Raw genomic sequence first — 16,686 nt, forward strand, 5'->3', positions numbered from 1 at the left:
GATATGATTCTGTACTTAGAGGATCCAAAGAACTCTACTAAGAGACTATTGGAACTCATAGAGGAGTTTGGCAAAGTGGCAGGATATAAAATCAATGCACAAAAATCAACAGCCTTTGTATACACAAGCAATGCCATGACTGAGAAAGAACTGCTAAGATCAATCCCATTCACAAGAGCTACAAAAACAATTAAATACCTTGGAATAAACTTAACCAAGGACGTTAAAGATCTCTACGATGAAAATTACAAAACCTTAAAGAAAGAAATAGAAGAGGATACCAAAAAATGGAAAAATCTTCCATGCTCATGGATTGGAAGAATCAACATCATCAAAATGTCCATGCTCCCAAAAGCAATTTATAGATTCAATGCAATCCCAATCAAGATACCAAAGACATTCTTCGCAGATCTAGAAAAAATGATGCTGAAATTCATATGGAGGCACAAGAGACCTCGAATAGCTAAAGCAATCTTGTACAACAAAAACAAAGCCGGAGGCATCACAATACCAGACTTCAGGACATACTACAGGGCAGTTGTAATCAAAACAGCATGGTACTGGTACAGAAACAGATGGATAGACCAATGGAACAGAATTGAAACACCAGAAATCAACCCAAACATCTACAGCCAACTTATATTTGATCAAGGATCTAAAACTAATTCCTGGAGCAAGGACAGTCTATTCAATAAATGGTGCTGGGAAAACTGGATTTCCACGTGCAGAAGCATGAAGCAAGACCCCTACCTTACACCTTACACAAAAATCCACTCAACGTGGATTAAAGACCTAAATCTACGTCCTGACACCATTAAGTTATTAGAGAACATTGGAGAAACCCTTCAAGATACTGGCACAGGCAAAGAATTTCTGGAAAAGACCCGGGAGGCACAGGCAGTCAAAGCCAAAATTAACTATTGGGATTGCATCAAATTGAGAAGTTTCTGTACTGCAAAAGAAACAGTCAGGAGAGTGAAGAGACAACCGACAGAATGGGAAAAAATATTTGCAAACTATGCAACAGATAAAGGGTTAATAACCAGAATCTACAAAGAGATCAAGAAACTCCACAAAAACAAAACCAACAACCCAATTAAGGGATGGGCCAAGGACCTCAATAGACATTTTTCAAAAGAGGAAATCCAAATGGCCAACAGGCACATGAAAAAATGTTCAAGGTCACTAGCAATCAGGGAAATGCAAATCAAAAGCACAATGAGGTTCCACCTCACCCCGGTTAGAATGGCTCACATTCAGAAATCTACCAACAACAGATGCTGGCGAGGATGTGGGGAAAAAGGGACACTAGCCCACTGTTGGTGGGAATGCAAACTGGTCAAGCCACTATGGAAATCAGTCTGGAGATTCCTCAGAAACCTGAAGATAACCCTACCGTTCGACCCAGCCATCCCACTCCTTGGAATTTACCCAAAGGAGTTTAAATTGATAAATAAAAAAGCGGTCTGCACCCTAATGTTTATTGCAGCACAATTCACAATAGGTAAGTCCTGGAACCAACCTAAATGCCCATCAATGGTAGACTGGATAAAGAAATTATGGGATATGTATTCTTTTCTTTTTTAACTTTTATTTAATGAATATACGTTTCCAAAGTACGAATAATGGATTACTATGGCTTCCCCCCCATACCGTCCCTCCCACCCACAACCCTCCCCTTTCCCACTCCCTCTCCCCTTCCATTCACATCAAGATTCATTTTCGATTATCTTAATATACAGAAGATCAGCTTAGTATACATTAAGTAAGGATTTCAACAGTTTGCTCCCACACAGAAACATAAAGTGAAAAATAATAGATGATTTTTTTTAATGATGATGAAATCAGATCAGACCTATTGTCATGTTTAATCCCAGTGAGAGTCAAGTTGGGAGTTGATAGTTTCTTTTCTTTTCTTTTCTTTTCTTTTTTTTTTTTTTTACAGAGGATCAGTTTAGTATGCATTAAGTAAAGATTTCAACAGTTTGCACCCCCATAGAAACACAAAGTGAAATATATTATTTGAGTACTCGTTATAGCATTAAATCTCAATGCACAGCACATTAAGGACCGAGATCCTACATGAGGAGTAAGTGCACAGTGACTCCTGTTGTTGACTTTACCAATTGACACTCCTGTCTATGGCATCAGTAATCTCCCTATGCTCCAGTCATGAGTTTCCAAGGCTATGGAAGCCCCTTGAGTTCTCCGACTCTTATCTTGTTTAGACAAGGTCATAGTCAAAGTGGAGGTTCTCTCCTCCCTTCAGAGAAAGGTACCTCCTTCTTTGAAGACCTGTTCTTTCCACTGAGATCTCACTCACAGAGATCTTTTGCCAGAGTGTCTTGGCTTTCCATGCCTGAAATACTCTCATGGGCTTTTCAGCCAGCTCCGAATGCCTTTAGGGCTGATTCTGAGGCCAGAGTGCTATTTAGGGCATCTGCCATTCTATGAGTCTGCTGAGTATCTCACTTCCCATGTTGGATCACTCTCCCCTTTATTTATTCTATCGGTTAGTGTTAGCAGGTACTAGACTTGCTTATGTGCTCCCTTTGACTCTTAGTCCTTTCATTATGATCAATTGCGAACTGAAATTGATCACTTGGACTAGTGAGATGGCATTGGTACATGCCACCTTGATGGGATTAAATTGGAGTCCCCTGGTATGTTTCTAACTCTACCATTTGGGGCAAGTCAGCTTGAGCATGTCCCAAATTATATATCTCTTCCCTCTCTTATTCCTACTCTTATGTTTAACAGGGATCACATTTCAGTTAAATTTCAACACTTAAGAATAACTGTGTATTAATTACAGAATTAAATCAGTCATATTAAGTAGAACAGACAAAAAAACTACTAAGAGGGATAATGTATTAAGTTGTTCATTAACAGTCAGGACTATGCTGATCAAGTCACCGTTTCCCATAGTGTCCATTTCACTTCAACAAGTTTCCTTTTTGGTGTTCAGTCAGTTGTCACCGATCAGGGAGAACATATGGTATTTGTCCCTTTGGGACTGGCTTATTTCACTCACCATGATGTGTTCCAGATTCCTCCATTTTGTTGCAAATGACTGGATTTCGTTGTTTCTTACTGCAGTATAGTATTCTAAAGAGTACATATCCCATAATTTCTTTATCCAGTCTACCGTTGATGGGCATTTAGGTTGGTTCCAGTTCTTAGCTATTGTGAATTGTGCTGCAATAAACATTAGGCTGCAGACCGCTTTTTTGTTTGCCAATTTAAATTCCTTTGGGTAAATTCCAAGGAGTGGGATGGCTGGGTCGAACGGTAGGGTTATCTTCAGGTTTCTGAGGAATCTCCAGACTGATTTCCATAGTGGCTTGACCAGTTTGCATTCCCACCAACAGTGGGTCAGTGTCCCTTTTTCCCCACATCCTCGCCAGCATCTGTTGTTGGTAGATTTCTGAATGTGAGCCATTCTAACCGGGGTGAGGTGGAACCTCATTGTGGTTTTGATTTGCATTTCTCTGATTGCTAATGACCTTGAACATTTTTTCATGTGTCTGTTGGCCATTTGGATTTCCTCTTTTGAAAAATGTCTATTGAGGTCCTTGGCCCATCTCTTAATTGGGTTGTTGGTTTTGTTTTTGTGGAGTTTCTTGATCTCTTTGTAGATTCTGGTTATTAACCCTTTATCTGTTTCATAGTTTGCAAATATTTTTTCCCATTCTGACGGTTGTCTCTTCACTCTCCTGACTGTTTCTTTTGCAGTACAGAAACTTCTCAATTTGATGCAATCCCAATAGTTAATTTTGGCTTTGACTGCCTGTGCCTCCCGGGTCTTTTCCAGAAATTCTTTGCCTGTGCCAGTATCTTGAAGGGTTTCTCCAATGTTCTCTAATAACTTAATGGTGTCAGGACGTAGATTTAGGTCTTTAATCCACGTTGAGTGGATTTTTGTGTAAGGTGTAAGGTAGGGGTCTTGCTTCATGCTTCTGCACGTGGAAATCCAATTTTCCCAGCACCATTTATTGAATAGACTGTCCTTGCTCCAGGAATTGGTTTTAGATCCTTGATCAAATATAAGTTGGCTGTAGATGTTTGGGTTGATTTCTGGTATTTCAAATCTGTTCCATTGGTCTATCCTTCTGTTTCTGTACCAGTACCATGCTGTTTTGATTACAACTGCCCTGTAGTATGTCCTGAAATCTGGTATTGTGATGCCTCCGGCTTTGTTTTTGTTGTACAAGATTGCTTTAGCTATTCGAGGTCTCTTGTGCCTCCATATAAATTTCAGCACCATTTTTTCCAGATCTGAGAAGAAGGTCTTTGGTATCTTGATTGGTATTGCATTGAATCTATAAATTGCTTTTGGGAGAATGGACATTTTGATGATATTGATTCTTCCAATCCATGAGCATGGAAGATTTTTCCATTTCTTGGTATCCTCTTCTATTTCTTTCTTTAAGGTTTTGTAATTTTCATCGTAGAGATCTTTAACGTCCTTGGTTAAGTTTATTCCAAGGTATTTGATTGTTTTTGTAGCTCTTGTGAATGGGATTGATCTTAGAAGTTCTTCCTCAGCCATGGCATTGTCTGTGTATACAAAGGCTGTTGATTTTTGTGCATTGATTTTATACCCTGCTACTTTGCCAAACTCTTCTATGAGTTCCAATAGTCTCTTGGTAGAGTTCTTTGGGTCCCCTAAATAAAGAATCATGTCATCTGCAAAGAGGGATAGTTTGAGTTCTTCCTTCCCAATTTGTATCCCTTTAATTTCTTTTTCTTGCCTAATAGCTCTGGCTAGAACCTCCAGAACTATATTGAATAGCAGTGGTGAGAGTGGACATCCCTGCCTGGTGCCAGATCTCAGTGGAAATGCTTCCAACTTTTCCCCATTCAATAGGATGTTGGCTGTGGGTTTTTCATAGATTGCTTTGATTGTATTGAGGAATGTTCCTTCCAAACCCAGTTTGCTTAGAGTTTTCATCATGAACGGGTGTTGTATTTTATCAAATGCTTTCTCGGCATCTATTGAGAGAATCATATGGTTTTTCTTCTGCAGTCTGTTAATGTGGTGTATCACATTGATTGTCTTGCGCACATTAAACCATCCCTGCATACCAGGGATAAATCCCACTTGGTCTGGGTGGATGATATTTCTGATGTGTTGTTGCATTCTATTGGCGAGAATTTTATTGAGGATTTTTGCATCTATGTTCATCAGGGATATTGGTCTGTAATTCTCTTTCAGTGCTGCATCTTTTCCTGGCTTAGGAATTAAGGTGATGCTGGCTTCATAGAAAGAATTTGGGAGGATTCCCTCTTCTTCAATTGTTCTGAATAGTTTGAGAAGAATTGGAGTTAGTTCTTCTTTAAATGTCTGGTAGAATTCAGCAGTGAATCCATCTGGTCCTGGGCTTTTCTTTGTTGGGAGGGCCTTTATTACTGTTTCAATTTCTGTCTCAGTTATGGGTCTGTTTAGGTTTTCGATGTCTTCCTGGTTCAATTTAGGTAGATAGCATGTGTCCAGGAATCTATCCATTTCTGATAGGTTTCCCTGTTTGCTGGCATACAAGTCCTTGTAGTAATTTCTGATGATTCTTTTTATTTCTGTGGTGTCTGTTGTTACGTTTCCTTTTTCATCTCTGATTTTATTGATTTGGGTCTTTTCTCTTCTTTTTTTAGTTAGTTGGGCCAATGGGGTGTCAATTTTGTTTATTTTTTCAAAAAACCAGCTCCTCGTTTGGCTGATTTTTTGTAATGTTTTTCTTGATTCAATCCTGTTGATTTCTTCTCTGATTTTAATTATTTCTCTTCTCCTACTAGATTTGGGTCTGGTTTGCTGTAGGTTTTCTAGATCCTTGAGGTGAATAGAAAGCTCATCTACTTGGTGCCTTTCCAATTTCTTGATGTAGGCACCTATTGATATAAACTTTCCTCTTAACACTGCTTTTGCTGCGTCCCATAAGTTTTGGTATGTTGTGCTGTTATCCTCATTTACTTCCAGAAAGTTTTTGATTTCTCTTTTGATTTCTTCTATGACCCATTGTTCATTCAGGAGCATGTTGTTCAATCTCCATGTGTTTGCGTATGCTCTAGGGATTCCTGAGTTGTTCATTTCCAACTTCATTCCTTTATGGTCTGAGAAGCTGCATGGTATGATTCTAATTCTTTTGAATTTGCTGAGACTTGCTTTATGGCCTAGTATGTGGTCAATCCTAGAGAAGGTTCCATGTACTGCTGAGAAGAATGTATAATCTTTAGCTGTAGGATTGAAAGTTCTGTATATATCTGTTAGATCCATTTGGGCTATAGTGTCGTTTAAATCTACTGTATCCTTGTTGATCTTCTGTCCTATTGATCTGTCTATTTCTGAGAGTGGAGTATTGAAGTCCCCCAGTACTATTGTATTGGGGTCTAAGTCTCCCTTTAAGTCCGTTAACAAATCTTTTAGATAAACCGGTGCCCTGTTGTTAGGTGCATATACATTGATAATTGTTATATCTTCCTGTTGAATTGATCCCTTAATCATTATGTAGTGTCCCTCTTTGTCTCTCTTAATGGTTTTTGTGGTAAAGTTTATGGTGTCCGATATTAAGATGGCTACGCCTGCTCTTTTTTCATTTCTGTTGGCATGGTATATCTTTTTCCAGCCTTTCACTTTCAGTCTGTATGGATCTTTGTTGGAAAGATGTGTTTCTTGTAAGCAGCAAATAGATGGGTTTTGTTTTTTAACCCAATCAGCCAAACGGTGTCTTTTAACTAGACAGTTCAGGCCATTCACGTTCAATGTGACTAATGATAAGTGGTAACTTTGCCCTGCCATTTGCCAAAGATAAGTTCTAATATATGCTTTGAATTCCCTGTGATCTTTTGCTGTGAGCTTTCCTTCCTTGGTTTCCTTCCTTTACCTTCTTTCATATTGATGACCGTGTTTCTTTGTTTCTGTGTGTAACACATCTTTAAGCATCTTTTGCAGGGCTGGACGAGTGGCAACAAATTCTTTCAATTTCTGTTTGTTATGAAAAGTCTTTATTTCACCTTCATTCACAAATGATAGCTTTGCAGGATATAATATTCTGGGCTGGCAGTTGTTCTCTCTTAGTACCTGGGCTATATCTCGCCATTCCCTCCTAGCTTGTAGAGTTTCTGATGAGAAGTCAGCTGTGAGTCTGATTGGAGATCCTCTGAGAGTAATCTGACGTTTCTCTCTTGCACATTTTAGGATCTTTTCTTTATGTTTCACTGTGGAGAGTTTAATTACAACGTGCCGTGGTGAGGGTCTCTTTTGGTCGTGTTTATTAGGGGTTCTGTGAGCTTCCTGTACTAGGATTTCTCTGTCCTTCTCCAAACCTGGGAAATTTTCTGCTAATATCTCACTAAAAAGGCCTTCTAATCCTTTCTCCCTCTCCATGCCTTCAGGAACTCCTAGAACCCGAATGTTGGGTTTTTTAATAGTATCCTGAAGATTCCCGACAATATGTTTCAGATTTCTAATTTCCTCTTCTTTTCTTTGGTCTGACTGTATCCTTTCCTGTTCTCTGTCTTCTAAGTCCGAAATTCTCTCTTCTGCTTCTCCCATTCTGTTTGTAAGGCTCTCTATTGTGTTTTTCATTTGATCTATTGAATTCTTCACTTCAGTCACTATCCCAGTTTCCTGTTGTACTAGTTGTTTCGTTTCATTTTGATTCCTCCTTAATATTTCATTTTCACGAGAGAGATTTTCCATCTTGTCCATTAAGGATTTCTGTAGTTCAAGAATTTGTTTTTGAGAACTTCTTAATGTTCTTATCAATTTTTTGAGATCTGCTTCTTGCATTTCTTCTATGTCATCATCCTCATAATCTTGAATTGGGGTGTCTTTTTCATTTGAGGGCTTCATGGTGACTTCCTTGTTTTTATTACCTTGGTTTTTGCGTTTGTTATTTGTCATATTGGAGATATTTGGTTTCTTCACTGTGGTGCTTTTTCTTGTTATACTATGACTCTAGATTAAGTGGACTATCTGTTTTTGATGGAGCCTTAGGGCTTGAGATGGGTGTGGCCTGAGAGCTCTGTTTGGTGTGCCAAAGGTGACACTCCCAGGTTAGGCGTGGTAAACCTCTCTCTCTCTCTCTCTCTCTCTCTCTCTCTCTCTTTTTTTTGATTCAACAGGGAAGTTATTCTGCACAGCTGAACAAAGTTGGAGGTAGTTAGCAGGCAAATGATATACCCACAGGAGCCAGAGATTGGAAGCTCTTTCCCAAGATCCCCACAGGGAATCTCTTCGGCCCTCAGAGTGGGCTCAAATTCTCCTTCAGCCTCCCACTGGGTTGCCAAAGTTACGGAATTGTAGCGTCTCTGGAGAGTGCTCACGTGAATTCCGTGAGTTCTCTCCCCCACCGTCTCTTTTTTCACAGTCTCAGTTCAGTAGCACCATAAATTTACTAAGTCCTAATCTCCTGTTAATTCGCCCCGCCCAGAGTCAGGTTTTACTGCTGGGCTCAGGGCCGGTGCAGACCTGAGGTCGCTCTGCTTATGACGTATGTCCAAGATGGCGCCTGCTCTTTGTCTTGCTCGCCCTTGAGAGGTGAGCGGAGAGAGAGAAACCCGTGTCCGTACCAGTCACCTTTTTTTTTTTCCCTCTCTCTCTCTTCCAGTTAGCTTGGTGAAGTCCCCCCCGCCCCGGGGGTCGTTCCCTCTAGTCTCCTCTCTCCGCTTGCCTGCCGGTGTCTCGGGTTATTGAGGTTCGACTCACCTCGCGTTCCAGCGCTGGTGTGTTGAGTCTGCCGCTGATGTCCCGAACTGTGGGCTCCCACGCTCTCCACGCAGGTCTGCTCCCCTTCCAGCGCCGATGTGTGGACTCGGAGCCCTGGACGTCCCAAGTCTCCCCGCTGTTGCACTCCCCTTCGAGCACTTGCGCGCAGACCCTGCAGCTTGTGCAGCTCAGTCCCGCGGCTCGGCTTCCGCGGCTCAGTCCCGCGGCTCGGTCCTGCGGTTCGGCTTTCGCGCGCGGTGGGCGACCTTGTTCTCCCAGTAGGTCCTCCGATTCACGCCCACTGGATCCAGAAGAGTTTTGTCTGCAATATTTTCCTGGTTCTTTTTTCTGAGGCTACCGTAACTCCCCTTTTATTAAACTAAATTTTCCCGGACTATCGGTGCGCGCCCTCACTATTCCGCCATCTTGGCTCCGCCCCCCGGGATATGTATTCTTTAGAATACTATACCGCAGTAAGAAACAACGAAATCCAGTCATTTGCGACAAAATGGAGGAATCTGGAACACATCATGCTGAGTGAAGTAAGCCAGTCCCAAAGGGACAAATACCATATGTTCTCCCTGATTGGTGACAACTGACTGAACACCAAAAAGGAAACCTCCTGAAGTGAAATGGACACTATGAGAAATGGTGACTTGATCAGCATAGTCCTGACTGTTAATGAACAACTTAATACATTATCCCTCTTAGTAGTTTTTTTGTCTGTTCTACTTAATATGACTGGTTTAATTCTGTAATTATCACACAGTTATTCTTAAGTGTTGAAAATTAACTGAAATGTGATCCCTGTTAAACATAAGAGTGGGAATAAGAGAGGGAAGAGATGTATAATTTGGGGCATGCTCGGGCTGACTTGCCCCAATTGGTAGAGTTGGAAACATACCAGGGGATTCCAATTCAATCCCATCAAGGTGGCATGTGCCAATGCCATCTCACTATTCCAAGTGATCAATTTCAGTTCACAATTGATCATAATGAAAAGACTAAGATTCAAAGGGAGCACATAAACAAGTCTAGTATCTGCTAACACTAACCGATAGAATAAATAAAGGGGAGAGTGATCCAACATGGGAAGTGAGATACTCAGCAGACTCATAGAATGGCGGATGTCCTAAATAGCACTCTGGCCTCAGAATCAGCCCTAAAGGCACTCGGATCTGGCTGAAAAGCCCATGAGAGTATTTCAGGCATGGAAAGCCAAGACACTCTGGCAAAAAGATCTCTGTGAGTGAGATCCCAGTGGAAAGAACAGGTCTTCAAAGAGGGAGGTGCCTTTCTCTGAAGGGAGGAGAGAACCTCCACTTTGACTATGACCTTGTCTAAACAAGATAAGAGTCGGAGAACTCAAGGGGCTTCCATAGCCTTGGAAACTCATGACTGGTGCATAGGGAGATTACTGATGCCATAAACAGGAGTGTCAATTTGTAAAGTCAACAACAGGAGTCACTGTGCACTTACTCCTCATGTAGGATCTCTGTCCTTAATGTGCTGTACACTGAGGCTTAATGCTATAACGAGTACTCAAACAGTATATTTCACTTTGTGTTTCTATGGGGGTGTAAACGATTGAAATCTTTACTTAATGTACACTAAACTGATCTTCTGTAAAAAAAAAAATTATCAATTCCCAACTTGACTCTCACTGGGATTAAACATGACAATAGGTCTGATCTGATTTCATCATCATTTAAAAAAATCATCTATTATTTTTCACTTTATGTTTCTGTGTGGGAGCAAACTGTTGAAATCCTTACTTAAGGTATACTAAGCTGATCTTCTGTATATTAAGATAATCGAAAATGAATCTTGATTTGAATGGAAGGGGAGAGGGAGTGGGAAAGGGGAGGGTTGTGGGTGGGAGGGATGGTATGGGGGGGGAAGCCATTGTAACCCATGAGTCGTACTTTGGAAATTTATATTCATTAAATAAACGATAAAAAAAAACAAGACTAGTGTCTGCAAATACTAGGTGATAGAATAAAAGGGAGAGAACGATCCAACGTGGGAAGCAGGATACACAGCAGACTCATAGAATGGCAGATGTCCTAAACAGCTCTCTGGCCTCAGAATCAGCCCTTAAGGCATGCAGATCCGGCTGAAATGCCCATGAGAGTATTTCAGGCATGGAAAGCCAAGACACTCTGGGGAAAAAAAAAAAACTAAATGAAAGATCTCCGCGAGCGAGATCCCAGTGGAAAGAACGGGTCATCAAAGAAGGAGGTACCTTTCTCTGAAGGGAGGAGAGAACTTCCACTTTGACCATGGCCTTGTCTAAATATGATCAGAGTCAGTGAACTCAGGGAGTTTCCATAGCCTTGGCAGCTCATGACAAGAGCCTAGTGTGATTACTGATGCCATAAACAAGAGTGTCAATTTGTTAAGTCAACAACAGGAGTCACTGTGCACTTACTCCTCATGTAGCATCTTTGTCCTTAGTGTGCTGTACATTGAGATTTAATGCTATAACTAGTACTCAAACAGTATTTTTCACTTTGTGTTTCTGTGTGGGAGCAAACTGTTGAAATCTTTAATGTATGCTAAACTGATCTTCTGTATATAAAGAGAATAGAAAATGAGTCATGATGTGAATGGAAGGGGAGAGGGAGTGGGAAAGGGGAGTGTTGCAGGTGGGAGGGATGTTATGGTGGGGAAGCCATTGTAATCCATATTTTGTACTTTGGAAATTTATATTCATTAAATAAAAGTTAGAAAAAAAAAGAATCCACCTGCATGGTAAATGCCTGGTGTTGGAATCATTACAGGCCCCTGGTCCTATCGTGGGGTGACCACTTGATCCCCCATTTCCACTTGAGAAGGGCAGCACCAATGATAAACACAAAGGAAGGAAAGAAGGAAGGGGTAGGGAGATTTGCCAAATAATTTTTGATTTTTGTAAAGATTTATTTTATTTATTTGAGAGTTACAGAGAGAGGTAGAGACAGAGAGGTCTTCCATCTGATGGTTCACTCTGCAACAGCCAGAGCTGTGGCGATCTGAAGCCAGGAGCCAGAGCTTCTTCCCAAGTTTCCCATGTGGGTGCAGGGGCCCAAGCAGTTGGGCCCTCTTCTACTGCCTTCCTAGGCCATAGCAGAGAGCTGGATTGGAAGAGGAGCACCTGGGACTAGAAATACAGGATGCCAGCGCTTTAACTCGCTGCACCACAGTGCCAGCTCCAATTTTTGATTTCTTAATGAAATAGATGTGTGTCATTTCCACTCACTGTCACATACCCACCAGCCATTTTTCCATTTGTCAATCCACTCCACAAGTGGTAGAGGAGCTTTGGTTGGGTCCTCTGGGAGTGCCAGGGACATGCAGATCAAAGCCTGGTTCCTGGGAAGGTCTATGGGGTGGGACACATGAGGCACAGCCTCCCAACCACACCCTGGAGAACAGAAAGGGTAGGGGCCCACGTCCTTCCCCATGCCAATGCCCCACATATCCAGGCATGCTTTCTCCATCCTTTTTTGTTTAATTTTTTTGACAGGAAGAGTGGACAGTGAGAGAGAGAGAGAGAGAGAGAGAGAGAGAGAGAGAAAGGAGAAAGGTCTTCCTTTCACCGTTGGTTCACCCTCCATTGGCTGCCATGGCCGGCGCACTGTGCTCATCCAGCAGGAGCCAGGTGCTTCTCCTGGTCTCCCATGGAGTGCAGGGCCCAAGCACTTGGGCCATCCTCCACTGCACTCCTGGGCCACAGCAGAGAGCTGGCCTGGAAGAGGGGCAACCGGGACAGACTGTGGCGCCCCAACCGGGACTAGAACCCGGCGTGCCAGTGCCAGCCTCTCTCCATCCTTTGACATTTCTGGTGTCTCCTGGTGTGGTGAGAGTAGAGAAGACTGCTGAGGCTGGCAAAGCTTCGTAGGCAGCATAACTTTTTCACTCGTGGAAAGTCAAGAGCCTCTTTCCTGGCCAGGATTGGAGGCCCTAAGACTCAGTGAGTCTGGATTTCTCAGCAGAAAATGGAGCGAGGGCTTGGTCTGGCTGAGGTCCCAGGCTTGTGTGTGGCTTCAAGGAGCCCTGTGCCTCCCCCTGTGGCATTAATGGCCACCCTGGCCACGCTGAGACCTGTTTGGGGGTGCTGATGCAGTGACCTCCATACAAGAGGTGATGGGGCAATCCCTATGTCCAGATTGCTTCTTATGCTGAATCTGAGGCCACTGTGACAGATGGTAGTCCAGGGCATGGGTCACATGGCAGATGCAAGGGGAGTGAATCTGGGAGCAATGCTGTTTCCCAGATGGGAACAGAGCATGGGCCTGGTCAGGAGGAGGAATGAGCCTGTGTGCAGGGTGGAGAACGTGTGGGGCTGGCTGGTGCTGTCTTGATCTCTCCTCAGGACTGGGTCCAAGAGGTGTTGGGTGGTCAGGGAGGCCTCGCACACACACCTCTGAGGCGTGGTGCCTTTGTTCAGCTGTTTATGCTGCCCTTGCTTCACAAAGTGTTCACCTTGGTGTAGAAAAGAAATAGCTTAAAACAGTTATAAATGATAAAGCACCAGGTCTAGGAAAGATTGAATCTCAGGAGACAGAGGATGTTGGAGCAGCCAGGTCTCGAACTGGTGGCCATGTAGGATACTGGTGCTTCAGGCCAGGACGTTAACCCGCTGCGCCATAGCACCAGTTCCTCCATGAAGTATTTTTATAGCCATTTTTACAGGGGATGTAACAGAAACTTGGAGAGACCAGGAAACCTGTCCAGGAGGTGTCATTTTGAGCCTGCATGAGTGAGTGGCGCAGAACTTATAACTCGGGTCTGCCTGGCTCCAAAATTCTAGTTCTTTTCATGAAAGTAACTTTTTAATGATTGCAAATATTATGTTCTGGTTTTGTCTTGAAAAGGAATTCGGTCTTGCTGTTTGTGTAGCACAGTTTCATGAGGCTCCCCTGGTTCCTTCACTGCCAGAGAAAGGGGTGATGAAGTCAGGCCATTAGCTCCAAGAAATGGAGGGGTAATATCTCCATTTTCTTCCCTGTGATGGGATGTGAGGAAGTTTTATCTGTGATGTCAGGTTCCCAAGAGGGCAGACCCAGGCTCAAAACCCATTGTGAGTGGTGTGTACTTGTGTGCACATACATATTCTCTGTGCATGTGGGCTGGTGTGTGCATGTGTTCATACCGTGCTTATGGCTAGTGTGTTTGCATGTGTCTGTGTGTTGGTATGCATGTTTATCCCTTTATGGGAGCATGTGCGGTGGTGTACACACGTTCACTAGTGTGTGTATGCAGCTGTGTCCTTGTGCAACCAAGTACACTTTGAATTTATACATGTATGTATAAATGAAAAAAAAAATTTTCTTTGTCAGAACAGCAGTCACCCTGCCTAAGGACCAGGGTGCAGGCAGGACATACCTGTAGACCAGGTAGATGTTGCGGTCAACTCTAGGCCCTGCCCCACATGCTCAAGAGGGAGGTCATAGTCCTCTGTAGTCTCCAGTGGGCTTTGACATGTGTTCCTAATTCACTCCTGTGTCCCCTAGCCTGGCTGACCCCTGGACTGTTTCCCTTGGATGGATTTGGGTGGAGCTAATGGAGGCTTGGGAGTCATGTCACAGGGACCATGATTTGATCTTATATCTTGGAGATCTTAGCTCCTTTGGAGCCAGTAATAGTAGTCATTGCAAGTGGGTGGGGTGCCTCTCTTTTTGTATGGCATAGGGACTCCTGCTGTCCCCTGTGGGGCTGAGGTCATGGTGGGGGGAGCAGTGGGTTCCTGTAAGCACCACAGTGGGCTCCACACTGAGTGTCTGCCTGCCCTGGCACCTGCACCCGCAGATATTCTCCCTGGTTACCTTTGAGGCCACTCAAGGGATAATTTCAGGGCCACAGCAATGCCAGGGATATGGATGGTTTGCCTAGGATGAAAAAGTAGAGAGTGTGGCATTGAGGAGTACCAATGGTTGCACATTGCAACCAAGCAGTTTCTATTGGAAGATGCTTCCTATAAGGTAAACAACAGTAGCTCAGAAACCAGTTCTGCAGAGTGATGGTTTTTGCCTTGCAAGAGATGAACTTACGAAGGTAAGAAACCATGTGCGTTCTGTTGAGAACTGAATAAAGTTGCTCTGCAGAATGTGTGTGTTGTATGTGTGATGGGCATAGTGGTAGACGTCAGCTCCAAGTGTCCATGTTAGTGGTGGATGCTTTCAAGACAGCTGGGATCAGGCCATCTGTGCAGTGTATGCCTTGGTATTATGCTTTGCCTAGTGTAAGGTCTTCAACTGCAAAACATCCCTCGAGGCCCAGCAAAAACCGTTCATGGGGACATGAAGGAGGGAGGTGCTGAAAGGGCAGGAGAGTGCAGAAAGCACCAGAAACAAACCTTTCCAGCTCCATGCCGTGCAGGGAGAGATGGTGACAGCTGCTGATGTCTGAGTCCCATTTAAGAATCCCAAGTCCTCATGAAGGTCCCTTATGGCCTTTAGCCCGGGTACGTGGGGCCTGTGCAGCACTGGTGACTAGTCGTCTGGGTCTCTACCTGACTGTGGGATAAACCACAGCAGCACCAGATCCACTGTCGAGCTCCGGCCAAGTCGTTTGGGAGGCTGGATTCGTGTTGTGCCTTTCCTCCTTCTGACAATCCTTTTTCAGGAATGCGGTGTCCTGAGTAATACTTCAATTCCTATTTGCTAGAATCTACATTTCATTTGATTTAAATAACTTTATTTTTTACTTGTCGGGCTATAATCAACTTATAATACGTATTATTTTGAAGTGTCCAGTTCAGAGACTTTTTGTCAAGGGTTGTGCAACCATCATCATGGATTTTAGGACATTTTCATCACCTTAGGGCTGGTGTGACATAGTGTGTTAAGTGCCACTTGTGAAACTGGCATCCCATTCTGGCTCACTGGTTGAATTGTGCCTACACTGCTTCCAGTCCAGATCCCCTCCAAGATATATTGGAAGATGGTCCAGATACTAGGGCCACTGCCACCCATGTGGGAGACCTGGATGGAGTTCCTGACTCCTGACATTGACTGGCCCAAACCTGGCTGTTGTGGCCATTTGAGGAGTGAATCAGGAAATGGGAGATTCATCCATCTCTCTCTCTCTCTCTCTCTCTACCTCCTTCCTTACCCTGCCTTTGAAATAAACAAATGGATAATTGCTTTTTATAAAAGAAAAGGATCTGTGCTCACAGGTATTCACACTCCCTTACCCCCTCTCTCCAGCTCCTGCACCCACTAATCTACTTTCTACTTCCACTGATTTACCTATTCTGGATATTCCATAGAAACGAAATCTTATAACCTTTTGTAACCGATTGCTTTCACTTAGTAATGTTTGTTTTAAGCTTAATCATGGTCTTTTTTTAGTTTTACTTATTTGTATGAAAGGAAGTGACAGAGGGAGAGAACGAGAAAGACAAAGATCATTGATCTACTGGTTTGCTTCCCTAGTATCTGTGACTTCCAGGGATGGACCAGGGCAAAACCAGAAGCCAGGAATTCCATCCAGGCTAATGTAGGTGGTGGGGACCCAAGTACTTCTACCATCATCTGCTGCCTTCCTGGGTGCACAGCAGGAAACTGTATTTGAAGTACTGGAGCCAGGACCCAAACTGATAATCTGACATGGGATGCAGGCTTCCTAAGCAGCAGCTTACCTCACTACACCACAGCACTGGCCACTTCAACCAACATTAGCATGTGTCAGTACTTCAGCAGGCTGCAGCAGAGGCGGCACAGTAACCACAACAGGGCCTGAGGCAAGAATTAGAAACCAAAGACAGACCCAACTGGAGCCAGTGCCAAAGTTCTGTTCCATGGTTCTGCCTTGAGGCATGACAAACAGAATGCAAGTACTGTCACAGCATGCAGTCCCCTGCTTGCTCACCAACATCCTCTCTCTACCTGCCCTGGCCCCTTATGACTGTGCCTTCCTAGGGACGCTCACATCAGACATCTCCCTGTGCTCAGAGCACCACCAGACCGCCTTCATACAGGGTCTTTGTTTAAAAA

The sequence above is a fragment of the Oryctolagus cuniculus genome, chromosome 12 (assembly GCF_964237555.1).
Source record: "Oryctolagus cuniculus chromosome 12, mOryCun1.1, whole genome shotgun sequence".
NCBI lineage: Eukaryota > Metazoa > Chordata > Mammalia > Lagomorpha > Leporidae > Oryctolagus > Oryctolagus cuniculus.